This window comes from Cupressus sempervirens, chromosome 1, assembly GCF_028749045.1.
Source record: "Cupressus sempervirens isolate cs-2001-9-10 chromosome 1, ASM2874904v1, whole genome shotgun sequence".
NCBI classification, from domain to species: Eukaryota; Viridiplantae; Streptophyta; class Pinopsida; order Cupressales; family Cupressaceae; genus Cupressus; species Cupressus sempervirens.
Genome location: NC_143118.1, coordinates 620,092,991 through 620,103,537, shown reverse-complemented (window position 1 = coordinate 620,103,537; position 10,547 = coordinate 620,092,991). Strand labels below are relative to the sequence as shown.

At 35.8% G+C, this 10,547-nt stretch overlaps 1 pseudogene across 1 annotated transcript; it reads right to left on the bottom strand.

Moving 5' to 3' along the window:
- Nucleotides 1-6,089: 6,089 nt before the first annotated feature.
- On the bottom strand, nucleotides 6,090-7,884 carry LOC149579441 (mogroside I-E synthase-like; annotated as a pseudogene). The gene is made up of 2 exons (XR_016365055.1): nucleotides 7,382-7,884; nucleotides 6,090-7,264 (listed from the first exon to the last, which is right to left on the bottom strand). The product of XR_016365055.1 is annotated as a mogroside I-E synthase-like (transcript).
- Between the last annotated feature and the right edge of the window lie 2,663 nt (nucleotides 7,885-10,547).

Sequence of the window (10,547 nt, the reverse complement as noted above, 5' to 3'; positions counted from 1 at the left end):
TCTCCCATCCCCTACTCTCTCTCTCTTCCCCCTCTCCCATTCCCTACTCTCTCTCTTTCATACACTTGCACTATCATGCTTCTCTCTCTCACGCTCCCTCTCCCACTCTATCTACCACCACCAACTCTCTCTCTCTCTCTCTCTCCCTCTCTCTCTCTCTCTCTCTCCCCCATCCCCTACTCTCAATCTCTCTCTCCCATCTTATACTCTCTCTCCCCCCATCCCCTACTCTTTATCTCTCTCTCCCATCCTATACTCTCTCTCCCATCCTATACTCTCTCTGCCACCCCTACTCTCTCACACTTCCTCTCTCTCTCTCCCATCCTCTACTCTCTCTCTTATGCACATTCCCATTCCCCCCTCTCTCTCCCTCTCCCACTGCCTACTCTCTCTCTCCCCTCTCTCCCATCCCCTACTCTCTCTCTCTTTCACACTCCCATCCCCCCTCTCTCCCCTCTCCCATCCCCTACTCTCTAGATCTCTCACACACACTCCCCTCCCCCCCTCTCTCCTTCTCCCACTCCCTCTCCCACCACCTACTATCTCTCTCTCTCTCTCACTCTCTCCCTCTCTACTCTCTCTCCCCCAACCCCTACTCTCTCTCCCCTCTCCCATCCCCTACTTTCTCTCTCTGCCACCCCTACTCTCTCTCACACTCTCACACTATCTCCCATGCCCTACTCTCTCTCTCACACACTCCCATCCTCCTCCTCTCTCTCTCTCTCTCCCTCTCTCACTCCCTCTCCCATTTCCTAATCTCTCTCTGTCATCCCCTACTCTCAATCTCTCTCTCCCATCCCATACTCTCTTTGTCACCCCTACTCACTCTCTCACACTTCCTCTCTCTCCCATCCCCTACTCTCAATCTCTCTCTCTCTCTCATCTCGTACTCTCTCTTTGTCACCCCTACTCTCTCTCCCACTTCCTCTCTCTCCCATCCCATACTCTCTCTACCACCCCTACTCTCTCTCACTTCCTCTCTCTCCCATCCCCTACTCTCTCTCCCCATCTCCCATCCCTCTCTCTCTCTCTCTCTCTCTCTCTCTCTCTCTCTCTCTCTCTCTCTCTCTCTCTCTCTCTCTCACACACACACACACACACACACACCCATCCCCCCCCCCCCCTCTCTCTCTATCTCGCTCTTGCTTTGCATCTCTTCTCCCCTTTGTATGCACTATTTAGGTCTCAATAGTGCGTGCACACTATAACATGCATGTGCTATTAAAACTCAAATTAAAAAACTATAAATAGCATGTGCATGCTATAGTGCACATGCATTATAGGGCGTACGCACTATTCAAACCTTTACATTCTACCAAGCCTAAGGTTTGGTTTTTCCTTGGGGATCCAACCCAAAGGTTTGGAGTCTATAAATTGATCTGAGATGTGTTTTGCTGCAAATATACAAAACATGATTGATTTTTCTTATGTTCTCTCCTTCCAGATTCCTCATGGTTGAGCATCAATAAGATCAGGTTACATGACATTATAGGTCTCTGTGTTAGCTGTATAACCATATAATTTATTTTTTATTTGAACTATTTCAAGCCTTTCATTTATAATTTCTTTTAAATGTATGCCAATTTTTTGTCAAAAACCAACATATACTAATTGGGCTATAGATTTTAGCTCGTTCATCGAATTTCGCAACAACTTAGTTTTTTAGAAACTAGACTCCATTCTACACACTTTGAAAAAAAGAAGTTTTGATTTTAGATTAGTTTTCAATCATTTCTAGGGGGAGCTCATAGATATTTCACATTTTTGAAATGTGTCTAGTTAAAAAATTCATTAAAAAAAACACATTATAAAATTACCCAAAAAATCTAGGATAAACTATATAGTGTTAAGTAATGTTTGACCAAAGTGATTAAAGAATTTCAAAAAAAAAAAAAGCTAAAATTTTAAAGGGGCCACACTTTGTACTGTGTTATTGTTTTTTGGAATAAATAATACCACTTTCTGTGGACCCCTTTTTTGAGGACCTAAAACTAAACCATTTTGAAAAAAAATTAGTAGTTTAGAAACTAGATTCAAAGGACTACTACTTTTGTTTTTGTCATATCTTAAAATTTTGAGTGTAATTATCTTCAAATTCTTGTTGAAGTTCAGAAATTGTCCACTTATACCCCCTTTTTGGCACCACAACTTGGTGCACTTACCCACTTACCATCTTTTTGAAGCAATTAACAAATCATATTTTATAGCACTGTTGTAGCTTCTTTGTTCCTTGTGTCATTTTCACTTCATCAACTCTAATTTTTCATATTGTGTTGTTGTGTTGTTTTAAATGGAACAAAGAATCTTGAACCTATATCTCATAGTGTTTGAGAAATTAGGCCTCTTCATATGCCTAAATTGTAGATGGTGAACCATTAACAGTATGCCTGAAAATAGTCCAGCAAAGGTCAGACTAGCTTGTTTGCCTCACATTCTTGGAATACCAAAATAGTCCTAGATTTTAAATTATAATCTACTTTATACCTAGTCAACTACATACTACAAGCTATTGTAATCCATTACAATAAAAGAAAAGTCATGGCTGGACATAGCATTTCCACAACTAAGACCTTTTTGGACGAAGTATTTGGATTATAGGCAATAGCTAATTTTTGGTTGGCACCCATAACCTATAGCTAGTGGCCAAGGCTAGGAAGGTTGTGTATGACATTTCTAGGTAGTGTAAATAGTGTAAATTTATGGGCAATGGCCAAGGCTAACAAGGTTAATATTTTGCATTACAGATCCTTTTCTGGAAATCAAATTTCTTATTTCTAATTTTTCTTGTTTACTGCTAAATAAGAGGACATGGTAGTAACAGTTGCAGTTGATCCATGGAAAATGCATACTGTAGGTTTCCACAGTAAGTCAAATTGTGATATTGTTGTCTATGTAGTTTTTTAATTCAAACTCATTCACATCAATCCATCTCTCGAGAGAATCATTGGCTCATGTTTGATGAGTAGTGATTCACATCAATCCATCTCTCCATCTCTTGTGAGAATCATTGACCCATGTTTGATGAGTGGTGATTCACACAATCCATCTGTCCTGAGAATAAATGGAACACTTACTCATTGGATCTAGGTGATGTGTAGTACTACTCCAACTTGAGCAAGCTTAACCCACTCTACTTGAAACACCATTTGCAAAACCTTCACAAGTGATGTGCCTTATGAACCATTCATTAGAAATCTTCTTAAGCTCGTCAAATGATAAAAATGATAAGTAGGAGATATTTGGCTTGTTCTAGAAATATCTAGATCCAATGAGTGCTAAGTGTTGACTTTATTTTCACTAGAGTGTGAATCACTACCCACGAAACATATGTCAATGAATTTGACTCAAAAACTACAAAGTTAAATCCTAATAGCACTATCACAAAACTAATTATTTCTAAAGACATTAATACCATTCTTATTCAAATTGAAACCCTATCTAGAAACAATTACTTTTCTTATAGAGAAGATGATTATTTTGAAGTTTTTAAATCATTATATTTGATACTATAGATCCTCCCCATAGAAACTTTCAGTACTTGCTTGTGATTGTGTTCTCAAGGCTATGATTCTCTTAAGCACCTACACACTTGCATCAACATGAGCCTTCTTATTGGGAGAATCCTCTTCCTCACATAAATTTTCATTTCCACTATTACTCTCCTTTGGTGGTGCATGCCTTACATTCCTTCTCTTGCATGGTAACGTTAGTTGTAGATAGTCATCCATGCAAAATTTGGCCTTCTTGTGTTGAGAACAACATGCAGTAGGAAAATCCATGGCAGAATCATAATATTTTCCATTATTATAACTTTCCCCTTCTAAGTCTATGCTTAACCTCAATATCCTGGCCATGGATTTTAGAAAAGATCTCCTTCTATCTTTCTACAAAAAAGATGAGGCATAAGAAAATAGTTAACACTTTGTCGAAAGTCATGGATGTCATTAGAATTAATTGTCATAAACTTGTGTACCTCCTTTTTCATGACTTGTGTTTTCAAACTGAGATATTTACAAACAATTGGTCTCCATGAAGCCATTGACCTCTTTAGTTTGTATATACTTAGTTTGTAGTTGAATAGGTAAAAAGTAGATTGTAATTGAAAAATTGAATACTATACAAGCAAAGCCATGGCTGGACATAACATTTCCACAACTAAGATCTTTTTGGACAAAGTATTTGGATTACTCTAAAAATTTCATTAGTTTGAATTCTTTATTTGTTCTTTTATTTATGTCCATCAAGTGATAAATGTTTTCTATGCACATATGCGTCAAGTAATAGACATTTTTTATTAAGTGTTGCAGCATAGCGATTGCAATGGAGAATTACTTACTTGGTTATGTACGTTTTCTCTCATTTCAGTGAAACAGTGTTTATATATCCATGGATAATCATGTGTCAAAAGTTGTAAGTCACGAGGTATTTGCATTGCTAGTAGGATTAGACTGAGAAGTCACAACATAGTCCATTGAATACAGATATCATAATATATTTTACACTTTTTTAGTAATTTCTCATTATATTTGTTCTTTATTTATATAGGGTCGATGGATTTGAGAACTTTTCCAATGTATCAATGTGGTGTTGTACTTGTAGCAAATGAAGATTTCACGTATAGAGAATAATTCTGGGCGTAGGTTTTTGTGTTGTGCAGATAAAAGAAAGGTTGTTACTAATCTTTTATATGTTTATTTTTTATTTCATTATTGTGGCAAGCCCTAATGTAGTTTTGGAATGTAGGGGGACAATGGCTGCAATTTCTTCGAGTGGGTCAAAGATGGCTCATCTACGTCAGCCACATCAAAATCTATCGAAGAAGAAAGGAACAATTGCAAGTTGCGCATTATGCAGGAGACAACTGCTTGGGAGATTGGTTTAATGATGAAATTTGAAATCACATTTCAATGTAGACTTAATTCTGTTATAGTTTTTATAAACACACTATTGGTGATGTTCACTCTAATTTTAATAATAAAATGACCATTTTGTTCTAAAGAAGAATTATAATCATGGAGACTAAATCTTTTATGATTTGTATATAAACGATGAGCAAATTTTACTAATTTCAAGAGTATATTATTGTGTATAACATTTTTATGTTTATATCCATTCATTTAAAAAATGTTGAAATTAATTAATTTCTTATTAATTTCATTGAATAAAATAGAATTAAAAAATTATTTTCTTTACTAATAAGTTGAAACAATTAGCCAAATCCATTCATTTAAAAAATGTTGAAATAAATTAATTTCTTATTAATTTCATTGAATAAAATAGAATTAAAAATTTTATTTTCTTTACAATAAGTTGAAATAATTAACCAAATCCATTTATTTAAAAAATATCGAAATAAATTAATTTCTTATTAATTTCATTGAATAAAATAGAATTAAAAAAATGTATTTTCTTTACAATAAGTTAAATAATTAACCAAATGTAATAATATATTAAAACAAATAAAATATATTAAAATAGAAACTTAACTGTATTCCAATTCTAATTTTGTACAACCAAACATGGGAGTAACATATTTCCAGTCAAATACTAGACGAACCAAACAAGAATGAGATTACTCTTTTCCATTCTCATTCCTCATTTCCATTCCTATTCCACATTTGCATTCTAATTTTGTATTCCCATGCTTGCAACCAAACAGACTTATGAAGGCCTTATAAATAAAATTGCAAGCAGAGTAGTTCTAAACATGCAAGAAACTTAACAATTAAATGCATTCCAATGGTGATGGATGACCTCCTAGAAAGTAAATTAGAATATGAGTGGAATAGGAAAAGGAAATTAAAATATGTTTTATATTCGTTGTTTGGTAAGTTCAATCGGAATTGGAAATAAAAAGACATATTCCAATTTTGCCCCTAAAATGAGCATATGTCTATGCCAAAAAATATCTGTTATTGGAATAGGTCATTTTCATTCCCATTCTGATTTTTCATTAAAATTTTCTTTTTTCTTTTTAATTTTTTTTTTGAATTTTTTTTATAACTTTTTTAAAATTATATCTATTTGTTTAAAAAAATGAAAATGAATTAACCAAAAAAATAATAAATTTAAAAAAATTAAGAGAAATGTTTTTAAAAATACAAAACTTAACCTCATTCATATTCTATTTTTGTACAACCAAAACAATGGATTAACATAATCGCAATCGAATTCCAAGTACACTAAACACGATTGAAATCGCCTTTTTCTATTCCCATTCCCCATTTCCATTCACATTCCATTTTTCTATTTTAATTTTCTATTCCTATGCCAGCAACCAAATGGGCCTTAAGTTCTTGTTCTACCATAGAACATCACCTGGAAACAATTTATGCTGTAACCTCTCGAGCAAAACGTGAAAGATTTGCATCAGAAGATCCGCCGGCCATCATAGCCTGCCTCGCGGCCACTTTCGATCTCAGGCTGTTCTTCCTCAACTCTGCAAATTCCTCCCCTCCCTCCATCGCCCATCACACACACCTCTCAATCTCCTCCATCCCCACAACCCCATCTTCCCCCTTCTTCATTCGCCGCCCTATTCTCCATACATCCGCCATGCATTTCGCATTACTCGGCTGATCAGTCCATATCTCCAAAGTAAGCGTAGGAACGCCCAAGCTGAGAGCATCCAGAGTAGAATTCCAACCACAATGGCTCATAAACACCCCCACTGATGGATGTGACAGAACCTCCAGCTGAACACACCATTCCGCCATTAAACCCCTTTCTGCGACTCTCTCCACAAATCCTTCAGGCAACAGCAAATTGAGACATTGATGACCTTTGGGAGGCCTGATGATCCACAAGAAGCTCTGTTGGCTTCTCTCAAGCCCCTCTGCAATTTCATGAATCTGATTCGGGCTAATGGAGGTTATGCTGCCGAAAGAAACATAAACAACTGAATGTGGGGATTTGCTATCGAGCCATTTGGTGATGAAATCTGGCCCTTCCCAAGGGTCTGCCCCTGCTCCAAACCGCGTATCCTCCGAATTGCCTCTCAGAAAAGCCATGGGTATGGAAGGCCCCACTGTTAAAATGGGCACTCTCACTGATCCGCTCAAATAATCAAGCACCTTATTTTCCAGGTCGTCAAATGAATTGATGAGCACCAATGAAGCATCTGTTACAGAGTCCAGATCTGCGAATAAATCGGGCAATCCTCGGGGATGCTGCAATGAGGCAGGTAAATCCATGATATTGAATTTGCCCAGACAGGGCAACTCGAAGGTCTCCGGCAGATTTCGTTCTCCATCCCACTTCTCAACTGTAACGAAACCAACAAGAAGAAATTGATTATCTGAAAACGTTTATTTTAATGAATCATGCGACTCGCACAAACCTGGAAAAGGGGAAATTTTGTTTCAATTGAGATAATACTGACCAGTCTTGAAATGGTGATAGATAGAGAAAACCGTGGCCGATTGCGTCCAGAAGAAGGCGTGGGGGATGCCGAGCTTGGCTGCAATTTTGGTAACCCAGGGAAGGAAGGAATCATAGATGACGCATGATACAGGATTGGGGGAGGTTTTGAAACGGAGGAGGAGGGTTTCGAACCCGTAACCTGTCATGGTGCGGTGCAGGTGATCGAATAGGAAATCGTTGATGTGGGAATCCGCTCCAACTGAACAAGCCCTGGGCCGCTAAGGCGGTTGAGATAATCTTTGGCCTTTTCAATTCTTGGGTGATCGTAATGGAGGCTTACGAAGGAGACGAGACAGCCCTTGGAAGCGAGATTTTTGGCGAATTGAAGCATGGGATTTGTGTGGCCGAGAGTGGAATAGGGCACCACCACAACATGCCCTGAAAATTTCTTGCTTTCAATCTCATTCTCCATTTGTAAGCTCCCGAAGCTCAGAAGCAAGTGTAAAACTCAAAGTTGAACAAGATCAGACAATGATCTCCAATCTCAACTATACGTGCGTTGACGTGCAGGATGGATGGGTTTATTTTATATGAAAGCTGGCGCATTCTTCAAAATTTGGGTTAGGAATGGACTGACATGGATATGCTGTAAATGATTTTATTTATATAAAACTTATCTTTGCTATGGGTCTATTGTTTCTTGAAATTTAGTTGATAACTTACATTGAGTTATTACCTATATGATGTGACATATACGTAATTGCTTGATTAATTCTTGAATGGGAATTCACACAATCAATGTGTATTTTTTGCTTGTTTAATTTGTAGTGTAAAAGATAAGCATTGCTTATTATTATTTAATTTGTAGTGTGACATATAAGCATTGCTTATTAATTCTTATTTGAAGGTTTATGTAATTGTTGTATAGAATGTGATTGAGGAACAATTATTAGTTCATAGGCTTTTACATGGTGGGTATTGTCTACCATGAATTCTCATTCAATTAGATAATGTTGTTGGTTAAATAAATACACTTGGCCATCTTACTTTCCTATGTACTATTTCTCGTGAGTTAAAATAGCTAGATGTGGAGCTTTTGTGGCACCAAGTATTCTCGTCGTGTTAACTCTAACGTGGTTGAAGTTTGGTAGCAAAGAGAGTCATATTTACACAAATCCATTGAATGCCTTCCCTTGCTAATCCTAATGTTTGTGATTGAGTGAATACCTACTTGAGCTTGTGCACATGGTTATGCATAGATTTTGGAACACCTTGAGTTGCACGATGTTTTATAAATTGGCTTAATTTGAAGCCATGAAGCAAATTAGGGAAGGAGATAAAGTATGGGCGATTGCATTCAAGACTGGGTTCAAATGCAATTCTATCATTTGGAAGCCTCTTTCGCATTTGGCTCCATCAGATGTAGGGACCCTCTGGGTTGATGTTGTGCATCGATATCTAGTTAATTGTTTGTTAGAGATTTTAGGCAAAAGGTTCTTTTTGTTGTGCTTGATTCATTCATAAAATAAGATAAGATGATTGTTGTCTTCAGTACTCACTGTCTGAAACCGATGTTTGAAGTCCTCAATTTGTAGTGAAATGGATCCTTCCAACCAAGGCATGGGCATCCATCCGAGTATAAAGGATAGAGGATTTGTGATGCATGCTAGAATTTTAATTGACCTATTAAACATGTATCTAAATTGTGGCATAAGAAACAGGGCATTTGAATTGTTTGATAGAATGAATGTGCACTCCAATGATTGCACAATGTATGCAAAAACGGATGGTTTGATTTTTAAGGTTTTAAAATCATTCAAGCAAATACAATTAACAAGAGTGAAGTCAGACCCTATGATTTCCAGGAGTAAAGTCAAACCCTACAAACATTTTCAACATCCTCCCCACCTGTGCAAAAATGAGAGTTATTGATCAAGTTATGTGATTTTTTTTTATTGATGAATTTTCCTGAAATACACTACTTGGAAATCTACTTTTCTTAAGAAATCACCTCCATGTTGTAAACCATTTTAAAACAAAAAACTTAATTTTAAAAAAAAAACTAAATTTCAATCTCTAAAATAAAAGTCTTATGTTTTACTGAATTAAACTTGACCCTTAATAAATTAATATATTTAAATATGTGTACTAGTTTGAGAATAGTCCTATTTAGAAGTTTATTGTAGTTATAGAATTCTAATACTTTATAATGTTATATTGTCTAAGAACATCATGAAGTCTACTTGAAATTGTTGCATTGTGATGGCCAAGATTTTGAGGTTTTCGGTTCACTAACTACAAAGGCATCTTCAAATCCATGTCCTCCATCTCTTCTCACTTGTTTCCATTGGCTTCTGCTAGCACGACGTCATTGAGCATTCTTTGAAGCTTTTCTCTCTACTAATCTTGTAATTCTCTGAGCATACCATCCTAACAAGATCCATGAGGCTATGGGATATACCATGACTAAAAAGTTGAAATCCAAGATAAATGTTATTAAATGGTATGAAAATATATTGTCAGAGAAAAGTGAAGTTGAACTTCTTAACATTATTAATTGGTAACTCAGTAGATGTTTTAGGCTAACCCTAAAAATTGCTCCATCAAGGAGCCTCAACTAATAAGTATAACCAGGATATTTTAAAAGATAATAATTTATCCTTTCAATTAAGGAGGTTTAATTCACTGTGTAACTTATGCCTTTACAAAAATACAGTTGTCGAGGGTTGTCATTTCTCACATTTTTCTTGTATATGATCTTTTGTATGTTCTTGATTGACTATGGCATTTTTGCTACCAGAGATTGAATTCAATCTCTCATAAGTCAAATAGATTTTATCATCTTTTGGTTATTTGTTGCAATTGTTTTGTATATCACTCTTTCCCATCAAAATTTTCTAAAAAATTTTACTTTTAAAGCATATGCACACAAATAGTTACAAAAAACCTGGAACTAGCCCAAAATATGTCAACATCAAGGATTCATTCAACATATGCACAAAAAAATAATTATGAGAAATAAAAAAGCATATTTAGAATACTACATAAAATTCATTGCTTGTAGCATATGTAGGAGGAAAGAATAGTTATAAGAAATCACGTAATAATATATCAACATTAAGGATTTTTTTATTACAAATTATATGAGAATGTAGGCCTATAGTAACTACACATTTTTGTTTCCT